Here is a 17,399-nt window from a genome sequence, read left to right as displayed (position 1 = left end):
ATGCCATATGTGTGATCTGAAAGGGATTTCAAAGTAAATTTGTTACTTTCATCAAGTGGTGGTAAGAGTGAAGGCTTAGGAGAATTCAGTGCTATGCATGTTGTGGTATAAGAGAGTGCCATGTCAAGGTCTTGGTAGCCAGAGCACATTTATGGGAGCAGGATATGGGTTTGTAGCCCCTGTCCCCTTCTGTTCCCTGCATTTCCCTTCTTGCATTACTTCTGAGGCAATGCGGAGCAGCTCACCACTCTGTCCACCATCTCCCATCGCTGCTGGACCTAGACCTAATTTGTCAAGGTACCAGATGCAGGTACTCAAGAATAAGTAGTATGGTCTCTGGATTTTGTAAGGCCTGTGGAGTTCACTACAAGCTGCAGAGAATTCTCCTTGCCTACTTTTCATGTTGGCTCTGAACAAGATTTTGGTGGTTTAAAAGCTCAGGTGGGCGCTGTATATTTAGGGTGAGATGTGGCAGCTGCTGTTTGTGGGCAGACATGCATGGGTTTAGAGAACAGAACTAGGGAGTAAAGCATGAGATTTTTTTTTCCATTTTTAAGTGAGGGTCTTCAGGTAATAAAGGAAATTCATGCAGTCGAGTAGCTACATGCTAAGATATCTATGGTCCAATTCAAAGCCAGTCAAAATCTATGACTCTTGAAGGGTTTTGGTGCAGGCTGCTGAAGTGCAGAATAGATAAAATATAGATAAAATATGATATAAGTATATTTTTGAAGAGGTGTGGTTTTGATACTGTGCATGAGCTCACTATCGACTAAGGGACTGTATGGAAAAACAATTCATTTCCTTTGCTTCTCTAAGACAAAAACACTTTGCAAACAATGTCTTCTGCTTGTCTGCTACAATATTCAGTGGAGCTGGGGACCGTATTCATGTGCTAGAGGAACACAGCCAAGAAAATGTATTATCTTATTTTGTAGAGCACACTTTCTCCAGGAAGAAATAAATTGAGCAGGACAGCTGCACTGGTAAAAATGAGACATACCACTAAGCATTTTTCATAGGAGATTTTGAAAACGCTTTCTAAAGAAGAGCGCCTCTTAGCTTCATTTTACAAATGGAGTATCTTTGATACAGAGGATTTTAAGAAATTGCACAAATTTACATAGTGAATCTGCAGATGCAGGAGCAGGCTCCCCAGTTTTATTTTTGTGACTTTGTTCATTTGGATGGGCGACCCTATGAGTCAAAAGGTAACAATGATGGAGAGGTCCCAACAGGCTCAGCTGTTTTCCTTTTTCCTTTCTCCCCACCTGCCCTTTGGATGATGGGGCAGCCATGAGGAGCTCCCCCTTCTTCCCACCCAGACTGATTCCCTGGCTGACATGAAGCAGGAAGAAAAGCAGCAGCAGAAGAGAGGCACCAGCAGAAGGGATGAATGAATGGTCTCATATGGCACAGGCACTTTGCCTACCCAATCTACCTCTGTTTCAGTATATTCATTTATTATGAGATATGCATAACCACAGTGAAACATTCTTGGTTTCTGTGCAAGATGCCGCTCAGATAGTCACTTTCTGCTACATGAGGACCAGATGTTCTTCCCTCCTGCCTGTGCATCAGGGCTGGATTTAGACCGTCCTGTGATTAGGCAATAGTTTTTCTCTGTGTGAGATACTCCTGCTGTTGCTTTCGTAGCAACTCCATCTTGTTCAGCTTACAAGTTGCCCTGGCAATAGCCCTGGAAATTCAAATCCTTCATGTTTCCTCCTAGTAGACATACCACTGGCTAGCAGGAACTTTTTTCATTCCTGCATTAAGTCAGCTTGAGCTTCGTTAGGGCAAGAACTGAAGAAATATTGCAGAGAGATCATCTTAGAGATTATATGGATAATACAACGGTCTGCCACTTACGAAGAAAAATAGTGCTAGTGATGGGAAAGGATTTACTACGTGGATTTCACTCTTCTGTTGGGAATGACACTAGGAACTCCCAAAGAGTCATAAAGACTGCAGATAAGATATTAAATGGCATTTCTCTGTCATTTATGAGCTATCTGGGTAGAAGGGAAGGGAAGGAAGGTGATTAACTAAAGCCCTGAAAAGTGTGAGGCTAGCTGAGAGCCCCAGCTGCGTCCCGTACCCACTTCAACCCAAGGCAGGGGAAATCTGGAGAGGACTGTCAAGCTGTTAAGAAACAGCCTTCCCACAGAGCAGAAGAGACAGAGATGGAGCAGGGTCTGAAAATCTTACCAAATATGTCCAAATATTTGAAATAAGCTCAAACATTCAGTGGCTGCTTAGCCATACCTTTTACATTCAACCCACAACAATTAGTGTAAACTGAACTCTGATTTATATAGAGGAAGAAAATAAATTTGGAGAAGTTAAGCTTGACAGTTTTTAGGGCTGCTACATTTTCCTTATTTCTTTATAAGGTTTGATTAATGGGTTTTCATTGTTGGATGTCAATGAACATTGAACTTGTGCTCAGCACATCACCAGGCATAGCAGTGAAATGACAAAGAACAGAATACATGTATATATATTTCAGATGTAGTGGATGCCTTCTCCAAAATTTTACTGAACTCTGAGAGATCTTTTCCATACTTAGGCCATATACATTATTTCTGTAAAATAGCTGCAGAGATGGAAAGAGCACTAAGGCAGCTTCTTTTGACCCTGGTCTTGTATCTCACTGAATAACTGCTTTGTGTACTTACATGTGAAAACATTTGCTAAAATACTGGTCCATAGTGCCTCAAGTCAAGCAGCATAGTCTTTTCTGGAGGTGTGAAATACCCGTGGAGCTCACTGACTTCACAGGAGAATTGGAGTCCTCAAAACCTGTTAAAATCTTGCCATTGTCTACAGCTATCTTGGGAAGCATTGGGTTGGTCATGTTTGGCTATTAGAAGCTGGAAAAATTGATGGGTCTCAAGTAGGATGAAAATGCACCTTTTTTATTCCAGGGGGAGAACTAGAACTACAACTAATTGAGGCTGAAGTAGGACATGACAGAACAGAAGCAGAAAGAGAAAGCAGAATTGGTCCTAAATTAAGGTTACAAAATCCCACAACTGGAGTGCTTCTTTGCCGAGGTGCCATTGCCTTTTTCTCTCGGTGGATGCCCGTGGTTACTGACCATGTTATCACCTATGCCACAGATATGGTATGAAGCAGCACTTGCCGTTTACTTATCTTCTGTGAGGGATGTAAACTGATGATGTGGTGACATGAGACTGGCGAAGCACAGCAAAAATCAGTTCAACATTTAGTTTAAACAAAGGAAGACATGTAACAGCCTCTAGCCTCCTCAGCCTACAGTCTCGTACCTTTTACAAAGCAACCCAGATTTCCTGATCCAACTGTCCCTTTGGTAATTTGTGTAACCAATCCTTTCCAAGTGGTGTCACCTATGAGCAAGTGCAGGAGAAGCCGGTTGTCACATCCATTTACCCTCTTAATTGTATTAGCGATCGGTGACTGAAAAGGCAACCAAACTCTCCAAAGAACAAGTCAATGTGCTCGGGTTCTGGAGCCAAGTGACATTTCATAAATTTCACAGAGATTATGCCCGATCCCCTGCTCATTTTACTCAGTTCTGTCATATTTTACTCAGTTCCCAGGGCATGGAGGAATATTCCTCTTGTCAAAAAGTGAGTGCTATTGGTGGAAAATGGGAAGCCTCTTGTGCCTCTGTGACTGAGGTGATACGTGTTGGTGCATTGCCCGGCAGCACCAGCAGCATGGTAGCTGTTGTGTAGCCGAATAGCAGAGATGGCAGACTTCTTCCCACCTGCGCAGGGGAAAATCCTTTCTAGACCTCAAAGCTGTTGATCCCAAGCATATGAAAGCACCTGGTAAGTACAGGTGAAGCTTGAAACATGAGACTTAATTGTGATATTTATCCTAACGTGGAGCTGCAAGTATCATGAACGTGGTCAGGCTCCAGAAGGGATGGGTGAGAGAGAAAGGCTTACAACCATGGGTCCAGAATATGCTGTCCCAGCCATCACAGTACCTGCACATACAGAGTGGAGAGTTTTTCCATAAAACTGAAATAAAACATATCCGCATGTTTCCTAAAAACTATATCTAATCTCACTCAAATCACAGTGAGGCCATGACCTTTGAGGATTATGTGAAGGTATGTTACATTACAACATTTAGCATTAAATTGTTAAACTAGGAACAGTATTTTGAGATGCCTGTCAAAAATATTTGTTCATTTCTGTAACAGATATAGGTATATTTGGATTAAGAGATGTGAGCATTCTGGAAGCAAACGTTTAATGATAAATTTTGAGAGAGCAGTCTGTGATTCCTTGTAAAGGAACAATTAGGTGCATTAATTCTATATCACACAGATTTATTATTTTGAACTGTTGCAAAGTGGATGAGATGTTTGAGTCGCAAGTCTCCTTGTTAGTCCATTTTTTATGAGATCCTTAAAAAAGGAAGGCTTGGCAGGTCTGTGGCTAAGATGACACTGTGATGTAGAAATGAAGCAAATGTGGAATTACTCATCAGAAAAAGGGATTTCAAGGCCGTGACAATGAATATGTGGATGAGAGGATTTTAAAAGCTAAAAAGAAAACAGTTAAAGAAGAAGCTGTTTCTGCAAGAACTGAGATTTTAATATGTCATTTGATTCTTGCAAAGTCACTGAGCTTGTGAGTATGCTAACATGCTGGAATGTCAATGCTTTTTTGATTTTACTAATAAAGCATGTTAAATGTATATCCTGTTGTTCCTACTGTGTAAGCATATGCTTCTTTCTATGGTGAATTTGTTAACTTTCATGTGGCTGTTTTGAAGTATTCATTACACTGAAGACCAAAATATTTAATGGACCTATTGTTATCTAACACTCACCACCTTCTCTAATAAACTGCGGTGATATTCTGCCCTTGATTTCTAGCAGGTTCTGAGGGTTCGGGTATATTTGGGCAAATTTAAGACTGGAAGACTATCTAAAAATAAAGGACTGTTTTCAAGGAATGCTCTTCAGAAAGCCACGTGGTTCCTAAAAGCATATCAGAGATGCCGATTGCAGCAAGAAATAGTTGTATTTCCTGTGTTTCCTGGGCTGTCTGAGCTATGACCAGCAGCTCTTCTGAGTCTGTTAAGAGTGTAATTTAGGAGTTTTCACTGTGGCTACTGGATGCTGTGGTTGCACCCAAAGTAATACAGGGGCTACATGAGGAGATGAGGTAGACGGCTTTCTGCCACCCATCGCTTTTCCTGGACTTTGTAATTTCCTAAAGGCAGACTAGGTTGTCATAAGTTGTACTTAGCTGTTGTGATACATCCCACCTGCCTCCTGTATCTTACAAATACTCCTAATGGAATATGGAATGTGGCTCAGAAGATGGATGGCTTGTAGTTTCTCTTGCACTAGACTTATAGGGGTTTTTTATGTCACCAGTATGGTGAAAGGGCCAAAGAAAGGCTGAGAATCTGGAAAACAGGGAAATGTTTTAACTGTGATCAATGTGAGTTGCAAAGCAACATTACTACTGTGATAATAATAAAAATTAATTAAAATGAGCAAAAGTGAAATTAAAAGGAAATTGAATTGCACTCACTTCTCATATTGTAATGACTAAATTGCCCATTAGTATAATAACTCATAGAAAATGTTGTTGCAGACAGCTCAAGTAGCTTTTTAGAGCATTGGGCTGGGTTTCTTCTGCATATCTTCCTGCTAATAATGCAAAAATCCAAATACCCACCAGTGGTGGTCGACATTTCACAATGGCAACCACTGCCAGAATTTTGGTATTTCAGCTAAATCATTCTTTTGAAAACATCACTTTTCTATGTGTGCTTCCTATTTATTATTTTGTTAGAAGGCCAAAGTGCCTTGACCAGGAATGAAATAATTTCAGGTAAAATTGCTGCTGCTGTACTCTGGGTTAGCTGTATTCATGTTTCTTTAAATAATTTGTCATTATATTCTGAATTACTTTTTTCAAAGGTGAAAATAGTAGGAAGAACTACCTCCTATATGATAAACCATAGTTGAGGATTCCCTTTTCATATCTGCAAGTGCAAAGTCTGCGGTGCATAGGAAATGCAGCATACTCACAGAATGAATAATAAGGGAATTCACATTACAGAAAAGGAAAGAGTCACAGGAGACCTGAATGATGGCTCCCACAAAACACTACCACAGCATGTTTTTCCCAGGTTTTCTTTAACCTTTTTTTTTTTTTTTTTTGGCATTTGCATTTTCACAAGGGTAAAAATGAATCAGTCTTGTACTGTTATTGCTATAAATACTGGCTTTTAGCTTTAACCAGCAGGACGGATCCCTACTTGTTGTAAAGCCAACAAATTTTAACAACAACAAAGAATATTTTAAAATTTAAAATTTGTCTGCACTATTCTACATTTTAGAAGAGGTCACAAAGAAGGGATGAAAGCACAGCTCCATGGTTGTCAATGGAGCTGGAATATCACAGAGGAATTTTTGCCCAAAATCTTCTTAGAAAGCTGAGGCAGAGACACTGAAGAGACAAGTCTTCATAATTTGTATCTCACTTCCCCAAGCTGATGCTCTCCTTCCTATATAGCCCAGTTTTTCTACTTGGAAGGAGCCTAAGATTTGGGATGCCCTTCTACTTCTGCTTCCTTTATTCCTGAGTCCCTTCACATGCTGTTTCTATATAATTGCTTAATATATATCCCCTGCCTATAGCTCTGACTGTTACACCATCACTTTTATTCCAAGCCTATGTTTTCTTTAAATACGGGCTGTAAAGCTCTTCTCCACCCATCCCCTATAACTCTACAGCTCTGCTACTGGTGCCAGTCTCGATGGTCTCTTCATTACCTGCTTTGTGCTCTGTCTCTGCCTCTTTCTAGGTTGTCCCTTAGGAATGGAGTGATTTCCAACACTTTTTTTTTGCAAGAAGACTATGTCTTATTTAACTGAATGCTAAAATCCCACTCCTTCTGCCAGACTCGTGGAGTACTCAAAAGCACAGATGGTGGGTTGCCCTTTTTTGTGTCTGTCCTGCAGGGGAGGAAGATGGAAAGAGAGGGTTTTTCTTTAGGCTGGGCTTTGGCACAGCAGCGGGTATGCCGTCAAAGCTGACAAATAGCAGACAGGGCAGGGTATTAAGATGGTATTCAGCAAACCTGGTTTCAATCCTTGGCTCAGTTTGCAGTACAACAGGTATGAAATTTTCCTTCCTCACGAAGGTGTTGTGAGAGTAAAACCACGTTAATAATCATGGATTGCTGTCGACTGTGGGGTGAGGGGCAGACTGGTTTTCCAGCTCTAAGCTTAAAACTGCAGCAGAACAAAGTCGGGTGTCAGGCTTGGGTTCTTTCCTGCGAGGAGCGGATGGGGGAAGCAGCTCACGGCAGCAATGGATTGTGGTTCGGTGCTCCTGTGAAGATGTTCAGGCACCTCTGTGGTGTAAGAACGTGTGAAGGACAGAATTGTGGTCAGTGAGTTTAGCTCCCCTGCTGTTAGTCCCTTCTAAACTCGAGTATCCACAAGAATTTGCATCCACAAGCAAGATGGAAAACTGAATGTTTTGGTTTTGTGTGTTACAAGATACATATTCTTTTTGGAAGTTCAAAGAAAGGCTTAATTAATTTTTGTTAGGAGGAAAAAGTCCCCACATTAGATTCTAATTGCAGTATTTAAGATTTTTCTTCATTTTATAAACTGTGTTAGAAATAGGGCAAAAAAAAACCCACAATAAATAGCAACAGATGTAGCTCTGTAGACTTCAGACCATTCCAAAACCTTTGACAGGACAAACAACACTAACATACTTTCCAGTCTCAACCATAAAATAAAGTGCTTACAAATTAGGACATAATGGCCATTGCTTTTCTTCTTTATAATAAAACAGAAAAAAAGGACTTCAAATTATTGAACCTGTTACTGAATGTTAATTAGCCCTGGCTCTTCGACATTTTGAAATCTATAGCAAGATAAATAATATTTATGGGGCTTTTTTTATACAACAAATTGTTATTTACAAAATGCAATGTAGTATGAAATCTCTGCTCTCTCAGGACCCAGACCACATAGTGATCAGGGTTTCAGTCTCAGTTTGTGATTCCAGTTGAATAACTGGAACAGAGCATGGGTAATCATCATGTAAGCACAACCAGCCACAAACGGCAAAATGCTTAGCAATGTCTCAGATTTGCACTGTCTGCACGGCTCTTTTTCAGGCCAACGGCTCTTAATGCCACTGTGCAAGCGTTTGCATGGCAATACTGTTGTGCTAAATACAGAGACGGACTTGCGAATTAGAAATGGGACAAATAGACTCTATTTTAGGCTTTGTGAAGCACTGGGGCACTTTACAGTTATCTTTACATTAAAAAAATTTTTTTTCAAAATTAATTACTCTTGAATTTGTGTAATTAGTGCAATATCAAATGAAATGAGTGCATAATCAGAATAAATGTGAGCTGGAGTTCTATCAGTGGACCAAATTCTGCCACTGACAAATTACATTGCATCTTCTCCCATAAGAAATGCAAATAGTCAGGATCTGGCCCTAGACTGTGTTTAGTACTTCTGATTTCCCTAGAACAGTGTCTGTATATAGACTAAATCACCCCTGATCATGCCTGGATTTAGTTTGCAAATGAAATAAATCTCAAACATGTGACTTTGCTGATTCAATGGATCTTAATTTATTTGATTAATATTAATTAATAGTGTCCACCCTTTCTTGGCTTTCTGGATTTTCTTCTCTCACTGTTTTATTGACCAATATCACACATTTAGCCTTTGTTTATGCTATACAATGCTTGCCTCTTTTCCCCAAGTACGAAATTAAACAAAATTCCTTGCTACAGAAAGAGGGCTCTGTCTCCATCCTTCCCATTTGAGGGTGCCATATGCCCAATTAAACCCTTCTTTTCACCTTGATGATTATTTTTTGTTAAAGATGCAGACGTCCAGAGTGTGCAGACTGAGCTAAAGAATTGAGGTTGGACCTGGACCAGCAGAAGACTCATTGTTCGAGTCATGTTGGTACAGCTTGAGCAAACACTCAAAGCAGCTGGTCAGCTCCAGATGGATTTCATCTCCAGTCAACCGTTACATACAACCTTGCTTCCAATGCCTTACCTCTCTCTGCCCAGGCCCTCTGTCTGTTATAATTTTTTCCCCAGCAATTCTCTTTCTCATTTCCCATCTTCTTTTGAGCAGCTACATAGATTTTGTGGCTGTTTCTTGTTTGGCAGGAGAAATGTTTTATTCTTCCTTACTGTCTTCTGAACAGAAGAAAAACAAGTGAGAGCAGAACCCCAGAGAGCTCCTCTTCTTTTCACTTCAGTTTCCTGCTTCCTTTTTCCAGTGGAGAAAGGCAGAGCAGGGAGAACTGGAGAAAGTGAAAGCAAAAATGCGCTTTAATCTGAAAATGAAAAAAGAAAAAAAGGAAAATAAAATTCCTTTTGAAATCAAAATAAAAATAAGTTTACCTTTTCCTGTATAAAACTCATCCAGTAGCATTTCAATGAAGAGACACTTCTGTCCTTGGTGAAGTCCTATTTTTATCTTTGGAAAGTGTTTGGTTTAACTTTTTTTTCCCTCCATCATCAAGTACTAAGCAGATCAGCTCTTTTTTGTACCTTCTGACAGCTTTAAGCCGGCTTTTTCTTCTGGGACTTGAGGCTGTGTGTGTGTTAGTATATAAAACGTGCTTGGGTCTGACCCCCGTAGGCTGAGCAGCCGGTGCCTGGGTGGGCAGAGGACCCCAGCGCTTGGAGGAGTGCGTTCCTCGGCACCCTCCGGCTCCCAAACAGTGCCCAGGAACTGCTGGGGGACACTCTAGCTGGCACAGGCCCAAACTGTGCCGTAATCAGGCCACGCCAGCAGCTTAACAGTGGGGATGATCCCTCTTTCCAGGATGCAGGACTGTTTCCAGGCACTGCTTAACATAGTAGTATAGACAGAAATGGAGAGTATTCATCCTTTTTTGCAAGTCCACTGTCTGGGTCTTAGAAATGGACTTTACCTGTTGAAGGTATTAGCTAGTTTTCAGAAGCAAAGCAGCCTTTTTTCTGTTAGAGGTTGTGCAAACATCAGCTGAGACTTGAAAGAGTGAGAGACGTGAGTCACAAACCCTGCATGATAGACATACAACCGCAGAAGCTCAGCCAGCAAGCGCTCCATGCACCAGTCCTTGTACTTCAGGGCAACAGCCACAGGTGTAATGTTACTGAGAAGCGCAGGCAATGTGGCCTTGGGCTGCAGACATACCTTCTAAATCATATACCCATGAGGCACCATACCAGTTAATAAGAAGCGCCCCAAGTGGGAAAACGCACTTCATGTTCTGACCTGACTATCATCTCCTGTAGAGCTCAGGACCGACTGATTGCTCTTCCTTTGAGTTAATCCTGTGTTTATGTAACTGATGTTTAGCTATCAACGAGGGGAAATCCATGCTCCTCTTGCTGGTTGTGCATCTTGTGGCTGCATCGGCACCTGTGTGTTTTGGACTGGATCACAGCAGGATGCTGCTGTCCAGATACTTTCACGCCAGCCGGTGATTACTGTTATCTCCAGAGCAGAACAAATACAGACGATCTTCCCAACAATTGCATGCAAGGAGCAAACAAGGGTCTGTTTTCATGAGGCAGCAACCCAGAACACTTATTTGAATTACCTGCAGGAGTCAGTAGCCATTGGAGTCCCTGGTCTCCAACATGGACCAGAGCCAGATGTGAGCAAATTCTTCTCAAGTTACAAGTTAGTTACAACCAGAGGTTTAACAACATGGTTTCACTAGGTAATTGTGCTGTCCAAGTTAACTATTAATTAACCTCCCATCAGATGATGTCAAACCTTGCTACACAAGAAACTATTGCCATAATTGTCGCAGGGGCTTTTTCCCTAGTTGACTTTATTGATTCTGCAGTAAAAAGAAGCACAGCAGGATTAGGTTGCATTTACTGTCCATTGAGGAAATAATTCTTATTTTTGTTTTCATTCAGGTCTTTAAGAAGTCCTACATCTCTGTGAAGATATTTTATTTGTATTTTTAGCAGAAATGATGATATCCCGTCCTTCTGTAACAAGGCCCACATACTATTCCTTCAGGTAATCTCTGTTCTTCTTTCTCCCCATCTTCATATTCTGTTGATAACATTTTGTTAAACAAGTTTTGAAATAAGATTTTGCTTCCTTCTGGCAAGGACAGCACCTTCTTGTTTGTTCTGTGAAGCAGCAGGCAGACTTTTTCAGAGCTATAAAAAGCTCATTCAAAATATTCCCCTTTCTGCTGTAAAACATTGTTATTCCTTGTATGATTATATTAATTAGGATTTGGGGGAAGGGAATAGTTTGCAAAGTTGGGTCCCTGTGCTTGTTTCTACCACCAAACTCTTCAAAAATTCTGTATCCACAGCTGTCTGTTACTTCTTTCTGTCTCTGGGACTTTCTGCAGTGCAGCAGTATAAAATAAGAACACTCTCTTCCTGTGTCTGCACTGGTGGCCTTTGAGATGACCTTTTCAAAATTACAAGCCAGGGTGGTATGAATGCCACTATTAATTCAGGTTAGTCAAGAAACTGCAATATACATGTCACTTCATATGCCCAGCATGGCCACAAAATGCTCAGACTGCCGAAGTCCTGAATCCCAGGGCTTGTGTGGACAAGTAGGGACCAATTTTAGCGGTTCCCCACCATCAGCATTAGCAGGTTGTTTACCAAGTTATTTTGAGAAACTCATGGTAAGTCAAGGAGCTGAGAGGGATCTTCAAAATAGATGTCTGTCACGTAACATTCGTAGAATTTATTGTCTGCCAGTTACCAGGGCTAGGTCTGTGAGCCATGCTGGCGACATCAGACTTACTGATGGAGAGGTTAAGTACTCATTTTGTAATTTGTGGGAGTATTAATTTGTTTTTATTGCAGTAAGGCATAGAGGTACTAGGAGAGATTGAGGGCCTCTCTGCGATAAGCATTAGATTTATGTACAATAATAATTAAAGTTCTTGCCTCGTGCTCCTATGAAGGTCATCTGAAGGATGCTGAGAGATTTCAAAACAAATAAGGCGATTATGAAATGGATCCACCTTGAGCTGCTCAGCTCCCAAAGTTGCAAAATCAAGTCAAGACCACACACAGAGCTCCCCCTCTCCATGTTGTTTATGAATGGTTTACAAGGGGCTGTTCCCAGGGGGTCACTACCACAGGCACTCCAATATTATACCCACTTCTGAAACGGCCTCCACAGAATCGTTATTATGAACATTTTTTCAGATGTTATAAAATAATGGCTTCACAGTGAGTTAACTACTCTCTAGCTTAGTTGGATAGGGAACAATATAATTTATGTGCTCTGAGCTTTCTCATGGATTAAATTTATCACTTGGTCAGTGGAAGTGCCCCTGTTTGACAGATGTAGGCCATTATTGAACAATTTGGCCTCCAAAACAGTGACTGTATTTGGAAAAGTACTTTTGGCATAGCCAACCTCAATTTTAGCAATCCATAATATAATGTAATGCCTTGGGAGACCTTTCTTACATTGACAAAGACATGGAATAGACTACTCCTGAGAACTTTTAAATAAATGAGACAGTGAGGACATTGTCAGTAGAAAAAAATCCCAGGTTGGACTCTTCCACCAGTCTTCTCTCACTAAGATGACGTCTTCTGTCAGCTCCTCCCAAATATAATTCAACGTGTCTGTTTAAAATCTTAGAAGTAATGAGTCATGTTGAAATAGAGGTGAGGCGTGACAGTGCAATAGTAGGGAGGCAAGTAGGCTTTGTCTGGGGTGTACCTGGTGGAGGGAGTGCTCAGGTGTGACCTTCGGGCAAAAGTGAGTGGGTAGGTGATCTGCTCACAAGCTATCTTGCAAGAGGAGACTTTGGCAGCATGGCAATTTTGAGATGGTGTTGCAATACAGAAGACTTACCTTGTACATCTGTATTTGTATGTACAGTGGGGATAGATAGGAGGGTCATACATTTGGTAGAGACCCTTAGGGCGGGTAGCCCTATCCAGTACACAGAGTACCATGTCTATGTCACATAAGGTTGTTGGAAAGAGAGGGAACAGCTACCTCCTCCGGTATAGAGGAATCCTCAGCCAGAGTTGGAAAAAAAATACAGGAGAGAGCAAAGTGTTTTCTCTATTTTTCTTCACAAAAGGATGTCTTTCTAATAAGAAGGCACAGGGAAATCCAACAATTAGTGGACATGATGAACATGGCAGTTTGTAGTGGTGACAAGGGGGTATAGAAAATATGAAGAAAAAGGGGGAAAGAAGAGCTGGTAAAGTCTTCTATAATATTTGTTATTTTAAAAGTAAGGGAGTAAGTCAAACTTGGAAGGGCTGGAAGGGGAGAATGAAGACTCAGGTGTCTTAAGGCCAGGCAGAGATGGAAAGGAACAAGGCACCATAGACAGGGACTGGGGAGAATGTGATGATGTAGGAATGTGACTTCAGTCACAACCGTGTCCTTGCAGGAGACATATGCTGAGCCTGTGACCAAGGTAAGCCTTGGTTTGGCCAAGAGCACTCCAGCATGCGTCTTTCCCCAGTACTGAACTGGAAGGGCTATGTCCTTTTTGGTGTGGTCTGTGAAGGCTGAAGCACTCAGTGATTCTGGCAATGTCCTCTCTGGTAGCTGGCTGGAGCATGACCCAGCCTTGTCAATGAATACTGAAGGTGCAAGGCCACAAGGGGTGTGGGATGATAGACCTGATCATGTTGCAAAAAGCTCTTCACCAGCTAAATGAGTCATGGTGTTGACTCTTTGGCATGAAATTTAAGCTATTGACACAGGGTCAAGTCCCATAGACAAAGTCTTCTTCCCTTTGCCCTTCCCCAAACCTCATGAACAACAACAACATCCTGGGGTGGCAGATGGGATGGAAAACAAGACCAGAGTCTTTTGGGACACTGTGTGCATGCAGTGAGACAAGGGCAAAGCAACTCTGGCTGTGTCTGAGGATATCTCAGCCAGCAAGCTGTGTGCTCGCCAGCAAAGTTCACTGCCAGAGGCCACCCAGCCTGGGGAGGTCCTTGAAAGGGTGGTGTGAATGTTATCTTGAATGTTTCCTCTTCTTGGGGAGATCTTAGCAGCCAGATGTAATCCTTCTGTCACCCTTTCTAGGGTTCATCAACAAATAAGAGGCTTTTAATGTAAATAATTCACTATTGAAGTTAAAGTTTGGGTACAGATCAGCTCCAGATAGTCCTAACAAGGTGAGGTTCATGCATGCATTTAGACATCCCCATATATCTTCAGCCTCTGTCCTGCCTTTTTTGCCTGTGAAGCACAAGACCAAAGAATTTCTGCTGACCTTGATTATAGTAAAGGACTAAACTTAATTTATATGCAAGTAATCTTTGCATAGGAGTGTTGGCTAACGTGCAGTCACCGCTGGGATGGAGCACAGCAGCCATTTTGTATGCATCAGATCTTACAATTTTCAAGGAGTGGCAAATAACTAACTTAATTGAAAATTATGTGGGAATTTCACAGTGTGCAGAATATAATTAACCACACTGGAATCTGGCCAGGGAACCAAGGTTAACACCACTGTACTTGCAGAAGTGCCACTGGTAAAGCAACACCTCCCGAAAACTTTAGAACCTAATCCATTCCTATAAAATAAATAAAAGGCACGTCTTTGAAAGGTGGTGTACAGCTTTTATTTATATTTGGCCATGCCTTCATAACTTACAACTGAAACAGTCAATCATGGCTGTACACTAAAATCAGAAGTATATACAGCTCTTAATGGCATATTTTTAGTGAATCAAAGTTGAGTTAGTATATTGCATTATGCCAAATCTTTATAAAATTGAGCCAAAGTCATCTTATGTATGCAACACATTTTATCAAATGTGTAAGAAATATCTGGAAGAGGAATATTGTTTACATAGAAGGAAGGGGGGAAAAGTGAAGTTGGCAGCATATCATGCAAAAATTAGTTCAGTAAAAGGGGAAAAAAAATCAAGCTATGTGCCAGAGTTTCAGTCGCAGTCAGATGAGCTTTTCTGAGCTTGCAAGTACTATACAAATGTGAAAAACATGCACTTGGTGCAGGAGGAAGTGAAGAAGGAAATAGCTGATGGAGAAGTCAGGGCTGTTTATGCCAATGGTGACGCTGCAAGTCGGATAGAAAAAAAATCAGCAAGAAATGAACTCATGCTTCAAGCCCGCATTTGTCTCTCATGTTGCTGGAGCTGTGTTACAGATTCCCTAGGCCATAGTGTGGGACAGCTATGGGTCTTGTGGCACAAATTACACTGCTTCTTTCCCAGAGGGAGCTTGATTCTCAGCCTGGCTACAAACCAATAAGCCAACAAAACCCTACTGAAATGAGGAGTTACATTTGCATGTGGTGCAAAACCTGGACTCGGTGTGCAGAACTGGGCCTGATGTGGAGGTCCCTAAGAACCTGTCCAGGTGAGCACAGCAGGACTTTAAACTTCCAACCCTCAGGCCTTGGGACTGTTGGTGTTGTGAGGAGAGGAAGGCCTGTAACCTATAAGATTATGAGGGTGGCATTTTAGAAAGTGAAATGAGAGGAAATTCCCAAAAGATGTAGGTGTGGTGCACGTGTCTGCAGCTGAAGTGATACTGCAGGGTTATAGCAGCTGGTGAAAAACTCTTTGCATATCATGCATGCCTCTGAAAAAGTCCCTGTTCTGCCCTGGGTTGAAGCAGAGCTCACAGCAGGGTGTTTATTTATCCCAATGAAAAGCCAGACGGCTGGAGACTGGTGCACGCACCAGAGAGCAGCCTGGTGCCTGGCGGGTGGAGGGACAGAGCAGAGATGTGTGGGACTAAGATTGCTGCCCCAGTCATCATTGCCAGGGCTGGGGCAGGGTCTGGCTTTCGCTAATTCAGGGTGAATACAGGGAGGTGTATTTTGGGCTGAGAGGGCTGAAACAGCAGAAGCCACCACCCAACAGGCAAGCAAAGTCTGGAGTTGCCTCGCAGCTCACCTGGGGGACTGCAAGTGCTCCTTGGCAGGGTTTGGGCAAATGCAGAGTGTCACTGCTCAGCACTCTGGGAGCAACAGCACCTAGAAGAAGGCAGTGAGGAAGACCTTGCATTTTTGCTCCCAGAAGAAGCTCTGAAGCTTTTTTGAGTATAACAAAAAGGCAAATCTGCTGCTGCTTGATTCCCAGTTTCTTCAGTGAAATAAGACTCTGTTTACAGTCTTTCAAACTAAATAGTATTGCATCAAAGAAATGCCTGGTACTATCATTAATTTCTCCAGCCCACTGGGAAGAATAAGACCTTGAATATTGACTGACTGCTTCGGTCAAAAGGTAACAGTATATGGCTTTCTGCAAAAGTGTTTGCTGTTTTGATTTTGCATTCAGTTGCTGAATGCTTCAGGTTTCGCTGGTGGAGATTTTATATTGACTTTGCCTTTTTTGTTTCCATTATAAGTTTTTTTAAGTTCCTGATGGAAACTTCTTCTCTTGAGTACGAGCATAGCCAAGGGTAACATCCCCATGCCAAATACTAGAGGGGTCCCCATCAGCCCCTTAAATCAAGCAAATTACAATTATTAGTAATGTACTACAAATTACTAGTCCCCCAGTCCCCTGATGCTAAGGAAATGGGCACTGGAGCACCGGGGTGCTGGCAGCGTTTAGGAGAAGGAAGCAAAGCAGCTCTGGCAGCTGCTTGCTGAGCCCTCTCCCGGGCAGGAGTGGGCTGTGGGGCTCTCTACCCCATCAGCAGGCAAATGGGGAGTATTTTGAAGCATATCATAGCTACAGCAAATTTCCACTGAGCAACAAGCCATAAAGAACCACTCAAAGAGGCTAAGCCCTCCGGCTGGGCTTGGTGATGGAGGCAGTCAAGTGGCTGGAAAACATTGCTAAACAGTTAAAACCAGCAGCGAGTGTCGAAGCAGCCGATTCTCTAAACACAGCATTTCCTTGCAGCCTGGGTTGACTTTGCAGGGAGTGTTGCCCTAGCAGGAGCCGCAGGGCTGCTGTGGAAGAGTGGGGCATGAAGGAGGGGATCAGTATGCATCCAAGAGTGCACAAACCTGGAGTCATTGCTCAGGCAAAACTCATAGGGACCGGCCCCTTAATGCAATTTCACTGGAGCTTTGAACGCAATTTTTACACAGCATCTTTCTCCTTGACAAATCCAAACCCTTTCATCAGTGATGACTGGCACCAGCCCCCTGTGGCTCCTCTTGGACCAGATTCAAGCTGTATGTTGTTTTTCACTGTAAATCTTTCTACCCTACTCCCCTTCCCCCTGCCCCCTCCCCACCTTTTAAATTCTTCATTGATTTAATGCCCCCCCCCACCCCTGAGGCTATCAAACAGCTGTTCCCCAAGCGCTTTTGGTTGCTCTAGCAAAATGGGCTTGGAAGAAAAGTGGTTCCAGGCTCAAAACTTCAAGAGGTTATACATGAGCTCTGTACAGAGATTGAAAAGCTCTGAGTTGT

Source organism: Phalacrocorax aristotelis, chromosome 1 (genome assembly GCF_949628215.1).
Source record: "Phalacrocorax aristotelis chromosome 1, bGulAri2.1, whole genome shotgun sequence".
NCBI classification, from domain to species: Eukaryota; Metazoa; Chordata; class Aves; order Suliformes; family Phalacrocoracidae; genus Phalacrocorax; species Phalacrocorax aristotelis.
This window is presented reverse-complemented; position numbering follows the sequence as displayed.